The 14,990-nt window shown below is 42.5% G+C and overlaps 1 long non-coding RNA gene across 2 annotated transcripts in view; it reads left to right on the forward strand.

Annotated features, from left to right (window-relative positions):
* Window positions 1-14,990, forward strand: part of LOC138354741 (uncharacterized) — a 134,296-nt gene that overhangs the window by 117,106 nt on the left and 2,200 nt on the right. Inside the window, exons 6-8 of one of the 2 annotated variants that reach the window (XR_011223679.1) lie at window positions 5,229-5,287; window positions 5,714-5,808; window positions 6,917-7,011. This is a non-coding gene — a long non-coding RNA (uncharacterized lncRNA). The remainder of the gene's footprint in view (window positions 1-5,228; window positions 5,288-5,713; window positions 5,809-6,916; window positions 7,012-14,990) is intronic. The other variant, XR_011223678.1, reaches the window with a different exon arrangement.

Here is a 14,990-nt window from a genome sequence, read left to right on the forward strand (position 1 = left end):
ACTCCATGCTGGGGCTGCATACTCCAGGATTGGCCTGACATATGTGGTATACAAAGTTCTGAATGATTCTTTACACAAGTTTCTGAATGCTGTTCGTATGTTGGCCAGCCTGGCATATGCCGCTGATGTTATCCGCTTGATATGTGCTGCAGGAGACAGGTCTGGCGTGATATCAACCCCCAAGTCTTTTTCCTTCTCTGACTCCTGAAGAATTCCCTCTCCCAGATGATACCTTGTATCTGGCCTCCTGCTCCCTACACCTATCTTCATTACATTACATTTGGTTGGGTTAAACTCTTAACAACCATTTGTTCGACCATTCCTTCAGCTTGTCTAGGTCTTCTTGAAGCCTCAAACAGTCCTCTTCTGTTTTAATCCTTCTCATAATTTTAGTATCGTCCGCAAACATTGAGAGAAATGAATCGATACCCTCCGGGAGATCATTTACATATATCAGAAACAAGATAGGACCGAGTACAGAGCCCTGTGGGACTCCACTGGTGACTTCACGCCAATCGGAGGTCTCACCCCTCACCGTAACTCTCTGCTTCCTATTGCTTAGATACTCCCTTATCCACTGGAGCACCTTACCAGCTACATCTGCCTGTCTCTCCAGCTTATGTACCAGCCTCTTATGCGGTACTGTGTCAAAGGCTTTCCGACAATCCAAGAAAATGCAGTCCGCCCAGCCCTTTCTTTCTTGCTTAATCTTTGTCACCTGATCGTAGAATTCTATCAAGCCTGTAAGGCAAGATTTACCCTCCCTGAACCCATGTTGGCGATTTGTCACGAAGTCCCTTCTCTCCAGATGTGTTACCAGGTTTTTTCTCACGATCTTCTCCATCACCTTGCATGGTATACAAGTCAAGGACACTGGCCTGTAGTTCAGTGCCTCTTGCCTGTCGCCCTTTTTGTATATTGGGACCACATTCGCCGTCTTCCATATTTCTGGTAGGTCTCCCGTCTCCAGTGACTTACTATACACTATGGAGAGTGGCAAGCAAAGTGCCTCTGCACACTCTTTCAGTACCCATGGTGAGATCCCATCTGGACCAACAGCCTTTCTAACATCCAGATCCAGCAGGTGTCTCTTGACCTCCTCTCTCGTAATTTCGAACTCTTCCAAGGCCTCCTGGTTTACCTCCCTTTCTCCTAGCACAGTGACCTCACCTTGTTCTATTGTGAAGACCTCCTGGAACCTCTTGTTGAGTTCTTCACACACCTCTCTGTCATTCTCTGTATACCTGTCCTCGCCTGTTCGAAGTTTCAATACCTGTTCTTTCACTGTTGTTTTCCTTCTGATGTGACTGTGGAGTAGCTTTGGTTCGGTCTTGGCTTTGTTTGCTATATCATTTTCAAAACTTTTCTCTGCTTCTCTTCTCACCCTGACATACTCATTCCTGGTTCTCTGGTATCTCTCTCTGCTTTCTGGTGTTCTGTTATTCCGGAAGTTCCTCCACGCCCTTTTGTTCAGTTTCTTCACTTCCATACATGCCCTATTATACCATGGATTCTTCTGTTGCTTCTCGGATTTTTCCCTTTGGGCCGGGATGAACCTGTTTACTGCCTCCTGACACTTTTGGGTAACATAGTCCATCATACCCTGTACAGACTTATCTCTGAGGTCTGTGTCCCAAGGTATTTCACTTAGGAAACTTCTCATCTGTTCATAATTCCCCTTTCGGTATGCCAGCCTTTTGATTCCTAGTTCTTTTTGGGGGGAGATAAGTCCTAGCTCTACCAGGTACTCAAAGTTCAATACACTGTGGTCACTCATTCCCAAGGGCGCTTCCATCTTAACTTCCCTTATATCCCACTCATTTAGGGTAAATATCAAATCAAGCATTGCTGGTTCATCTTCTCCTCTCATTCTTGTCGGTTCTTTGATGTGCTGGCTTAGAAAGTTTCTTGTGGACGCCCTTCCGACCCTGTGGGCGGTAGTGGACCCCCTACCGACCCTGTGGACCCCATATCGACCCTGTGGACGGTAGTGGACCCCCTACCGACCCTGTGGGCGGCAGTGGACCCCCCCTACCAACCCTGTGGGCGGCAGTGGACCCCCTACCAACCCTGTGGGCGGTAGTGGACCCCTACCGACCCTTGGACGGTAGTGGACGCCCTACCGACCCTGTGGGCGGTCGTGGACCCCATGCCGACCCTGTGGGTGGCAGTGGACCCCATACCGACCCTGTGGGTGGCAGTGGACCCCATACCGACCCTGTGGGCGGTAGTGAACCCCCTACCGACCCTGTGGGCGGCAGTTGACCCCCTACCAACCCTGTGGGCGGTAGTGGACCCTCTACCGACCCTGTGGGCAGCAGTGGAGCCTATATACTAATCCTGTGGGCGGCAATGGACGCCATACACATCCAGTGGGTGTTATTGGATCCCATACTTATTCTGTGGGTGGTTGGAGCCCCATACCCATCCTGTGGGTGATAGTGGACGCCATACTCATCCTGTGGATGGTATTAAACCCCATACCCATCCTGTGGGTGGATGTGACCCCCATACCCATCCTGCGGGTGGTATTGGACCCCTTACCCACCTAACAGGTGGTATTGGACCCTATACCCATTCAATATTTGGTATAGTAGACACCATACCATGCTGTTTGAAGTAGTTTACCCCATAAACATTCCAACGTAACATCGTTTTCTGTTAGCGTTCCTACAAAACATTCGTTAAAGATTTTTAAAGCACAAACTATGGTATAAAATATTGATTGGTGAAGCACTGTTATTCTATGTAATAATTTATAGTGCTTATTATAATTGACTAAGAACAACTAATATTTCCCAAAACAAAACTACGAGCCTTCAATAGGATATAGCTGATCTGTAATATTATAAGAGCATGGACAATAAAAGGTAAATTTCACAACCCATGTGGGACCTGAAAACTACAATTTTCATTATAATTGAACCAATCACGACTATTCTGCTATCTACGTTGATGGACGGGTACTGTGAGACGTAAATTCGAACGTGAGGAAGAGTTTGGGCCTTGGTAAAAAGGTAACTGGGAATATATCACATATGTACTAAATCACATTCAACATATTGACTTTAAGCATTAAGTCATATATGTGCTGGCTTGTGTGAGAACGGGTTGGATTTCTCATGTAGTGTATGGTGGCCACTGTAAAGTTTGGACACAATACCGGCTTACTTGCATAGTTCTGGTGAATAAAACATGTAGATAGGTATACATAACATGTGTAAATAGTGTAATACTAACACTAACAGTATGGTAGGAGGAGAAATGTTGGCAAATAAGATGATGGAGGAGTGAGGGGGAGAGACTGGATGTTGGAGGAGTGAGGGTGTGGCAGCTGACACTCAGAGTTCTGAGTGTGTTGCTGGTGAATGTATATAGTGTGTGATAGTGTATAATGTGTAAATAGACTATATATATACATAAATTAGCATGATAAAATGGAAATATGTGCCAGATATGTGTACACATGTCATGCACATAACACAGTGTCTTCGAACAGTATGGATGTTCTACTGCCATAATATAGTGTACGTGTTCATTATACATAGGATTGGCACGTAAAAGCAAATAAAATGTATTTGAAACTGTGCGCAGAAAATGAACAAAAATATATTCGCAGCAACTCGTGCATCCTGCAGCAGGCACCCTACCGGCCCCGGGGGCGTACGCCACGGACGACCAGGGAATGATGTCGTCACGCGCGAACTTATGGACCCCATAGCAGCCGAAGTACTTACAATTCCGACCTTCTGTTACTATAAACATACTAAGGGAAGGGTTTTTGACACTTTAAAAAAAAAAAAATCCAGAGAATTTATTGCCTGCGCACTGGGGGGGTGGTGTCATATTTGGAGTCCGCGCAGTTAAGGGGTTAAACATAATACAGGGTGCAAAACAGTCAAATTTGCCCATAGTAGGAAAGCAACATGTAAAGGATTTGGGAATAATGATGTCTGGCGACCTAACGCTTAGGGAGCATAACCAAGCAGAAATTGCTGCAGCCAGAAAATGATAGGATTTATTACGAGAACTTTCAAATCCTGGGATCCCATTACAATGGTTGTACTATTCAAATCACTTGTGCTATTGTCTTGAGTACTGCTCAGTTCTCACTTCCCCATTCAGAGCAGGAGAGATTGCTGAAATAGAGGGAGTACAGAGAACATATACGGCATACATAGACACAATACAGCATCTAAATAATATACACGTGGAAAATACTGGAGGGCCAGGTCCCAAATCTACACCGTAAAATAACAAGATACTGGAGTGAACGATATGGAAGAAAATGCAGAATAGAACCAGTGAAGAGCAGGGGTACCATAGGCACAATTAGAGAGAACTGTATAAACATCAGAGGTCCACGGTTGTTCAACATCCTCCCAGCGAGCATAAGAAATATTACTGGAACAACCGTGGATATCTTCAAGAGGAAACTAGATAGTTTCCTCCAAGGAGTGCCGGACCAAGTGGGCTGTGGTAGATATGTGGGCCTGCAGGCCGCTGTAAGCAACAGCCTAGTGGACCAAACTCTCACAAGTCAAGCCTGGCCACGGGCTGGGCTTGGGGAAGTAGAAGAACTCCCAGAACCCCATGAAGCAGGTATCAAGCAGGTATTGGCATGTCCTGCTTTCTTCAGGGTTCAGGGACTGGCTCAGTTTTGTTATGGGGCATCAAGGTACCCATTTTCGTTGCCTTCCATTCGACCTGCGTCTGGCACCTAGCGTTTTCACACGTCTTCTGCAGGTCGTGGTAAAAGAGTGTTGCAGTTTATGGTGACAGCATCACTTCCGTGAAGGTGATAACTTGTTAACATTATTCTGATAAGAGCCCGTAGTTAAAGTAAAAAAATTTAAATGCTAAATTTTGAACTAAATGTTAAATGTCGAAGAATGTTCTAAGGTTTTTACACTTGCTATTTAGTATGAGCACATTTTGCAAAGTGAACTAGACTAGGTTAAAAGTATAGCATTGTTTGTGCCAATTTGGACTTATGCACCTGACAAGTGCTTAATGTATCTGGATTATATTGTTGTGCTGAACTGTATGGTGGCGGGTAATCTATATGGTTTTATAGATGTAAAAATTTTTTTTTTTCCCTTTTGTTTTTGATGAATATAGGCAGGCATATGTCTGAGAGTGTGATGTTCAATATATTCTGAATGGTTATAACATTTGAGTAAAATGTCTTTACTTTATACAGTGTCTTATATAATCACGTTTTCCAGGAATGAGCTGTTAGATGCTGCAAGTCCCCAACTGGAACTACACTAGTTTAGGGCTCGAGGTAAGTGGTCCCAATTTGTTCAGTATTGTGTAGTAAATGTGCAATCTTTGAAGACTTGTTGAAATATTTAAATGCAATAGCACTAGATGCCTAAATAGTTCAGGAACATTGTGTACTGCAATAGGGTTGAACGTGTCTAAACTATTGCATTGCAGTGGAACTGTGTTGAGACTAATTTGTAAATAGATGTCATAAATCTGTGGTATGATCCTGTTTTCTAATGCTCTACAGTCCACACTTCCCACTTTCCCTCTTGAGGGATTTGCAACTCACTGATTGGGAGCCATTGGTATTGATTACACAAGTGATGATTGTTCACAGACCTGTTCTGTATACCTTTTGAAGAAAATAAGAACGGCCATCTGATGATTCTTTTATCAAATAAATTTTAGTGTAGTGTTATGTTAACAGGTATGTTTTTTCCAGATAGGCAGCTGTTGTGGTGTTGGCGTGACTGTCCGAAGTGTCTGGAGTCAAACTTCACGAGTTTCTTACTCCCAGCTCAACTGACCTCCTAATTGGTAGGCTGTTAATATGTTAAATTTAAAATGCTCGGGGGCTGTGGTGTATAGTTAGTTTATACATATGGCCATGGGTACAAATTTTAAGATTGTGTCAACATCATTTACAACAATTTTTCCCAATTAATTTATGGTAGAAGGGGGGGTGGCAACTTTTTGACTAATACACCTCTTGTCCCCCAAACTGTTGCCTAAACCAAAATTCCAAAATCAAATTTAGCCAAATTCAGTTATTTTAAAGTTGAAGCTAATTGTGCAGCCCAATAATAAAAAAAATTCAGGTTGGTTAATTATGGTTAATGCAATTTCTTGTAAAATAATACAACAGACAATAATTACCTAGGGTTGGTTGTATTAAAATTTTACCTCTTTGCTAATTTCATCCCATTCTAATATAATTGTACTTGAAAAGAACCGTTTGGTCAAAAATAGTAATATGTAGACCTCGTTGGTCTATTGGTACATAGACTAAACTACCTTATGTACATTTATTGACCAGAAAAAAAGGCTTAAAAACTGCACTTAAATATTCCTAATATAACAACCTGTGTATTATATATGGCCTAAGATAACATAAATATTAGGATTGCTGGGAGAGTTAGGGTTGGGTCTTGCATTGTAGCAATTCAAAAGTTTCCACTTTCTTAGTTTGATAATAAGTCAACTTTATGTTGGTATTTACTACCAAATAGTTACTGAGAGTTCTAGGAGGCTGGGTGGATATTTCAGCACCTTGTGAATATGTAGCTTGATATTTTATTGCACTCCCTTTCATAATCATGCTGGTATTTAGTGCAGAGAAATGAGCCTTGAAATCTGGCATAAATGCAAGAACTGAAGCAATTTCTATGGTTATACTCACCAGCCCCCTGAAGCTGCATAGTCTAGGAAGACATAATATTGATTTAAATATTGGTTTTGCAAGTGGATAAGAAGCAAGCAGTATGGAAGGATCCAACATTGCCTGTATAAAACTTTAAAAGTGATGATTGTTCAGTCCTTTCCTGTAATTGTTTTGGAGAAAGCAAGAATGGCCATCTGATAAGCATTCTTGTTCAAAACTAATTTTTGGGTAACTTGTAATGTTAAAACAGGTCTCTCTTTCCAGGTAAGCTGTTCTAGTGTGATAAGATATCATGCAGCCTTTTCCAAAGTGATAGAATGTCAATATTCAACAAATGTTGAAATACTGCAATAAAAGATGTAAACATTCTTATTTTTATATTCCTCAATTGACTAAATTTTGTTTCTGGGTTTCATGTTATAGTATGAAACTTAGATTCCTCGAATTGAGAAATTAAATTCTTTGTAATTTTTTACATTGAAAACATTGTAATATTTTCTGAACCCTCTGAACATGTTGAATGTGTGTACAGAATGTGTATACTCCTTGAGCATATGCTCTGGTGCAATTGATACGATCAACCTTGTGGTAGGCTGAACGTGAGGTTATCAGGCCTGAATGTTTTCAGGCTGATTAATTTGGTTGCAGGATAGTTTACAATGTTCGCATTTTCCAGCAAAAAGTAAGTTGAACGCTAATTAACACTTTCACTCGCCCGGCTAAGGTTAAAAAAAAAATTGGTATGTGCGCGCGGCGTTTTTGTCTCTTAAGCGACAAAAAAAAAATGTGTATACTCTTTTTACTCTCCTGACCTTAGTTCTCGAGCTACGTATTTCATCTTGGTACCAACGTGTTCGCAATAAAATTCTCTAGAAGAACATCAGTAAAAAAGGTCACGAAAGGTATAGGGATACCAGCACCAAATAACTACGTAGATGACTCGCCGTGAGCGCCCAACAGCAACAAAATGTTTTTACTCTTGGGATTGTTATCACCTCCACACTTGTCCTACAGCGTTAATTTTGGTATCAATGGACTCTCAATGAAATTCCCAACACGGTGATATGAATATAAACGTAGAATAATGGTCGCCGCCCACCCGCAAGAGTGTGGGAAGTGGCGGAACTGTTACCCGGTATCGGTGACGCGACGACACATGTGTGATACGGCGCTTTGAAAGTTTATACTTATTTCACTGTCCTGACATTATTATTCTATGTACGTCATTCATTTTTGTGCCAATGTGTTCGCAATAGAATGTTCTATGAGCCCGTAGGTAAAAAAGATCAACAAAGCGTAAGATAGAATAGCGCCAAATATAAAACAACGCTGGAACATATCAGTGAGCGTCAAACACACACAAAATGTGTTTACTGTTGTTATGTTTGTCAAGTTTATACTTGTTGCACACAGTTATTTTTGGTTGTACATTGATCGGAATAAAATTCCCTAAACAGACATATGCATATAATACATATGGGGGAAGCATTACCAGTATAAACGGCTAAAGTCACCCACCTGCAACCCGTTTGGGACACTCATGCAGACACACGCTACACCCCAAAAAAAATCTATGAAGGTTCGAGTCTACTTACGGCAGTTTATGTGATACCGTGTTCATTCTGGTATCAAAATACTTGTTTCAGTTTGTAGTTCATGCGATTTTCAGAATCAACTGAATCGCTGGAGGTTCAACATTTGAGTCAGAGTCAGTCATCTGACAAAACCGTCTCGTCAAATGGCAGTGTGCCAGACATCTCGGGTTCCGATTCGGTTGCTGCTTCAGCTTGAGGTGTTGAAGTGAACAAAGGCTGCCTCACACCAGATGGTCCGGGAGTTTGCATGGTGTCAGCATAGGCAGAACCTGTGTCATCATTTATGTCTGGAGCGTGCCGCAAGTGTTGAGATACTGTTGCTGTTTGAGGCCAATCTTCCGGGTCCCAGCGCAATAGGGCCCAAATTGCCACTTCGTGGAACTGTAGCAATGTTAGCTTTTTTTGATCAGTTGTGTTGTATTTTGTACAAAACAAAGGCATTATGCAATGCCATTTGCAGGAAATAAAACGTTATCTTTTTGATCCACTTGTGAGTTTTCCTGGTAAAATGGTAATACCATTTGATCGAAGTGGTCCACACGTTTCATGAACTTATTGTACCATGCAGCCTAGTGGTGAGAAAGAGAACCTCATGGCGCACAGTTTGAAACAAACCCAAAGTAAATCGGATTAAAATTGAATTTTATACAAATATTTTTTTGAGGACATTTTATGTCCACATTGCGGAAGCGGTTAGGCAAACAGGACTCCAGGTAATGTCCTGATCCGCATAAAGTGTTAAGTAGACCTAAACCTGACGAACATGCATTTATAGAATATAATCTCCATATCCTGCCTGTCAAGGAGTGACATGGCTTCTGATATGTCTAAGGAAACTTAAAATTGGAACAACTACGTAGTCTCTGGCTTGGCACCATCTTTGAATAATTATTTCCATTGGAAGGTACTAGTCTTTGCTTGTTTAACCTCGCTGAAATTGCACTTGCTGTATCAAAGACTTCAGTTGGAAGTGACTGGCTGTATTGCCCCCTTTTCAAATCATTGTTGTAAGAATTCATGTAATTTCATTTAAAACAATTTTAAGGTATTTTTTGTGCTAGTGAAGTAACTAGTTGCTTAGATATGATTAAAAAAAGTTAAAAAAATTTTTAAACAATTAGTAAGCAATTTTCTGAAAAAAACATTTGAGTATCTGAGCAAACTATAATTTAGGGTAACTTAGAAAGGTTGCAAAAGTATATGGGTCTACCAATCTCCAGAGGGTTAAGGCCACTACAGCTTAAGTCAGAAATAATCTGGGACTAAAGTAAACTGCATGAAATGTGTATTGTCCTGCAACTACAGTATACACTTGTGGAATCTACAACCAATATGAACGTTACAGTGTCTAGCACAGCATGTATGAAATGAGCCCTGTGTTCTACAATAGTTTGCATTTTGTATGGATTGGCTAGAACTTTCATAACTCTACCTAGGGCTAAATATGCAATCTTGGGCCTAATATAGTACACATGTACTTGACTAGTCCTAAGAATATAGGCTCAGTTTTTTTTTTTTTTTTTTTTGCATTTACACTGTAACGGGCGGTGGGAACTACTCTTGCGAGGTTATGTATTGGAAATACACTTTTAACTCTTGGGCACTTAATGGAGCGCCACCCCTGCCCCTTTTTGTCCAAACTGCACTGTCCCTCTTACAGTTGTGCATATTTTTGTTGAATGTCGGTACTTCTAGGACATGCATGTCTTGCATGTCCTAGAAGTACCGTCCCTCGTGGTCACTTGTCCATCGATAGTATTCTTGGTGAATGATACTTTTGATATCGTTCAGCTTATGAGTTTTTGTTCTCAAATTGGCGTCCTTAGTGATATTTAATGCCCTATGAATATCCCGCACATTTGATGGTGCGTGATATTCTGTCTACATATTCTTCCCGGCTTGGTGCCTTCTTTTGATAATTACCGGCTACCTCTGGAGGCTAGCATCTTCACAGCTGAACTGTGCACTATCTTGTATTTCAATTTTGCTATCCAATTCAATTTCTCTTATGCACCCCGTACCCATCCTGTAGGTGGTGGTGGAAAGGGTTATAAAGGCACATAATCGGTTCAGGTACAACCCAAATTCATTTAGCTAAGCAAGTAACAATCTTTTGAAGCTAGTTACTCGGTTCTTGATGTTATATATACAATCATTTACACGAACACATATACACATTGATAATCTTTTGTATCAAGGGATTCAACAAGAGGCTCAAAATGGTCACTATGCAAGACACATTACATCTATGGTGAGTCACACGGTTACTAGTCTTGCTCCACACCCACCCAACTGGGCGGCAGCTTAGTCATGTTGTAACGGGGGGGGATAGCGCTCTTTAGTCCATTATCCCGCCCCCAGTTAACTATTCTAGAATTCCTCCAGAGTTCTTGCTGCAACCTCTCTAGGTCAGCACCTTGTAACCTAGGTATTTGATTACCTAGGTGCTACATCCACAAGGCATTGTAACTTGACCAGCTACCCGCAACTCTAGAGAGAAACTCTAGAACATTTCACTGCCACAAACGTATAAGAGAACCGAAAGGGAAGAAATGGATAATGAAGTAATTAGTGAGGGAGGAGTAAGGAGGGACGTCAGGTGAAAGGAAAAGAACACTGTTTTTCCCAAAAACGGTGGGTTTTCTGAGGGAAGAGAAAACGTATGTCTGGAAGTGACTTTAACCGCCCAAGCTGCGCGCGCAACGGCCCGAGGTTATAAAGCTCGGCGTGCAGACTGTGTGGCCCCTCTTCCCGTCAAGCAAGCAGCTGCTCACTTACAAAACGCTGCTCACTGCTGCTCAGTGAGTCGTAAACACAGAAGTTTAGCCTGCTCAACTGTTCCCCCAGCATGGACCCTACACCAGTTCCTATCGACAACGACTCAGAGCGACCCGTCAGGGGCGTCCTGCCCTTCTCAACATTTAAGGTACAGTGTTTGTGTCTGTGTTGGCGCGCCATGGTCCCTCCGTGGCGCACCTGGCGCACCCCTGAAGCACGCCTGTTGGTTCAGCCTTGGCGACCAAATGCAGGTGCAGTGGACCTAGAGGGGGAGGTGACCCTCGGTGTTATGGGGCACTGGTTTTTCTCCAGTAGGTGGCTGTTATTTGAAGCACAATTGGGAGGAGGCCTGTCCACCCCCCCACCTCCCCCATCTGCTCAGCCCTGTACCTTAAGCTCCCTCACCCAGTCGACGTGAGGTCTGCTGCTTGGGCGACTTCTGTTGTGCCGTTAATTATTATTTATGTTCTTTATATAAGGGCTTCTTTACAGTCTGACTGTTAGACATGGCATGCTTCGTCACGCTACAATATTTACTGTAATTTTACCTTTGCTTTTGCCCCATGCCTATGTTTATATATTGGGTAGTGCTGTTATTGTTGTTTCAGGACATTTAATGCTCAAGCCAGCTCCTATTTAGTGCTGTTGTTTTACTCTACTCTAAACGCTGGCTATATAAATTTTTATATTATTGTCCTTCAGTTACAATGTGTTATGCCTCGCAATTTATTTATCCGCAATTTATTTATCTTCGACCCGTGATGCGGGTCCAAGCCTCTTGCTGTTACCTTTCTTGGGCTTGCAACTACCTTTTGTTTCTCTCTGCAATTTATTATTACAATTTATGCATTGGCCTCGTGCATGTTTTATTAACTTATTAAAACTCTTGCTTCTTGTATTGAGTTATTTATTAAGTAAAGTAACCTAGGTTGTGCTAGTTCCTGAGTTACAAGCCTCATGCCTTTGACTTTAAGATTATCTTGGTATTGCGTACCATTAATTTACCTTAATTTTTTACTGCAATTTATGCAGGTCAAGCTGCATGTTATTTACGCTTACTGGTTTTGCAATTGTGATTGTTTAACTATTGTTTGCCATTAAGTTATTAAGTAACTCGGCTAGGCTGTGATAGGCGCAGAGTATGGCCCCCACCCCCCTTGCCTCTTGCTTTAAGGTTACTGGCCCAGCATTTACGTTTAGTTACATCAGCTAATTATTCCCGCAAATTATGCAGCGTCTTGCTGCATGTGTATTTATTTATTACTGGTTTACAATTATGTTTGTTTAACTTTTGCTTATTGCTTTTAAGTTATTAGGTAAAGTCAGCTAGGTTATGCTAGCTGCTGTGTCACAGGCCTCCGGCCCCTAGCTTTAAGTTTTCATGGACTTGTATTTTCCATAAGTTTCCTTAATTTATTAATGAATTTTATGCAGTGTCAAGCTGCATGTTTTCTTTTGCTGGTTTTATATTTATGTTTGTTTAACTTTTGCTTATTGCCTTTAAGTTATTATGTAAAGTCAGCTAGGATGTGATAGTTGCAGGGACCGGGCCCCTTGCCTCTTGCTTTAAGTTTATTCTGGCCCTGCATTTACGTTTAGTTTCCTCAGCAAATTTCCCGCATTTTCATCGCTCTTGCTGCATGTTTTTACTTTACTGGTTTACAATTATGTTTGTTTAACTTATGCTTCACCTTTAAGTTAAGTAGAGTCAGCTAGGATGTACTAGACGCTGTGTTTGGGCCTCATGCCTCTCCCTTTAAGTTTATCTTGGACTCGTATTATGATTAGTTCCATCAGCAATTTATTGCTAGTTATGCATTGCCTAAGTGCATGTTATTTTACTTACCGTTTTACCTTTATACTTGTTTTCTTGACTTTGTCATTAAGTTATTAAGTTCTGACAGCTGGACAGTACCAATTTCGTTTACCAGTACCAGTAAACGTTTCCAGTCGTTTTGTCTGCCCGGTGTAGCCCGAAAGAATCTGCAGCCTCCCGGCTGCTGGTTTCTCCAGACATGTTGTCTGCCCGGTGTAGCACGGATGTCACTGTGGCCTCCCAGGCTGCTGGTAATCCAGACATGTTGTCTGCCCGGTCTAGCCCGAAAGATACCGCGGCTTCCCAGGTCGCTGGTTTATCCAGACGTTTTGTCTGCCCAATGTAGCCAGAAAGGTTGTCAGAGCCGCTGCCGTCTTCGCTGTCTGCGTTCTGGGGTCGATGTCCAGCCGACGTTCTTCCTGTGATGAGTTAAGCCGGCGATGTTATTCAGGTATCATATTTATATTGGTCATATAAATATGCGGCCTTCCAGGTCGCTGGTATATCCAGACGTGTTGTCTGCCCGGTGTAGCCCGGAAGATACTGCGGCCTCCCAGGCCGCTGGTTTCCCCAGACGTTTTGTCTGCCCGGTGTAGCCCGGAAGGTTTTCACAGCCACTGACGTCTTAGCTGCCTTCGTTCAGGGGTTGATGTCCGGCCATCGTTCTTCCCGCGACGTGTCACTGTGTTCTAGCGACCGTGCTCGGTTGGGTCTGTTGCAGCTGGTCCAGCCGTGTGCCCTAGTGTCCGAGCCGCCACTCTCTTCCTACGTTGTTGCTCAATTTTGGTGTCCAGCTGCTGCAGCTGTTGGTGTTCTGGCTGCCGACATTCCCGGCAGTCGGTATTCTAGCTGCTGTGGGTACAGCTGTTGCTGTCCCAGCTTGCTGCTGTTCAGGTGGAACATGGTCCAGCTGCTGGCGTTCCAGCGGTTGTTGGACCAGCTCCCATGCTACGGCTGAAGTTGTTCCTGATGTTCCAGTTGAAGCGGTCCCAACTGATAATGCCCATCCTACTGCGTTCCAGCTCCCAAGGCTCCAGCTACCGACGTGCCAGCCCCCGAAGTTCCAGCTGAATCGTTCCAGCTGAATCGTTCCAGCCGACGTTGTGCCTATTAGCACTCCTTTCAGTTTATTGTATTTGATTGTAATTTATTTCAGCTTCATGCATTAATCCCGTTTTCTCTAAGAGTTATATTCCAGCATTATTTTGAGCACGATCTGTTTTGCAGTCGCACTTCCCTTACTGCTGCAGTTTCCCCCTTGGCTCGTTGCCGCTAATTTTGTATCTTCGGCAGCGGCCGAAGATACTCTCCACTCCCCTGTTGGCTCCCAGGTTCTGTATGGTCCCTAATTGTCTTGCAGTTGGACTTCTACTTATAACTGAAGTTTTCCCTGGTGGCCAGTTGCCACTATTTATTTATCTTTGGCAGATGTTGATGCACCAGTTGCCAATGTCCAGCTGCAGGTGTTCCAGCTGCTGATGTTCAGAGGCAGGATTTTACAGTTTACATTTGGCAACTGTTGTTTGTTAAGCCCTTATTTTGCCCTTGTTGACCACTAGTGTTCGTGTTGTGCATGCTACGTTATTGTTGGTTTGTTAAGGTTAGGGCTTCCCTGCTTACTTCCTCCTCCCCAGTGTGGGACATTTACTTATTTATCTATTTATACAGTGATTTCTATGTTGTTCTTGACCTTACTCTTGTCATTTCCAGTTTGCACCTGTTAGGTGATGCTTTAAATTTATTATTTAACAAATTTAATGTTCACGTATTGGATTTATCAATGACAGCCCTCGGTGGGGGAAAAAAAAAAAAAAGGTATTATTAATACTGCTCATATTATTACGGTTAACCTGCTTTTATTTGTATTTTGAGTTATTCTGGGTTCTTTCTGCTACTATATTATTGTTTTAAGCCTACTTGGCGTATGGTCTTTGGTTGCATCGGTGGAGTTGGCTGGGTTATCCTCCACTCGTTACTATTTGCTATTGATGTTAGTTATAGTCACTTTTAGTGTTAATGATCTCGTGCCAATTCTCCTTTTGGCTTCTGGCCTCGCCTAACGCCATGAATGTTGTTCCTACTGTATCATACTATTACTTATTTAAGTTCTTTATTATTAGGTCCGGGTTCTAGTCGCCTGCCTTCTACC

This window comes from Procambarus clarkii, chromosome 64, assembly GCF_040958095.1.
Source record: "Procambarus clarkii isolate CNS0578487 chromosome 64, FALCON_Pclarkii_2.0, whole genome shotgun sequence".
NCBI classification, from domain to species: Eukaryota; Metazoa; Arthropoda; class Malacostraca; order Decapoda; family Cambaridae; genus Procambarus; species Procambarus clarkii.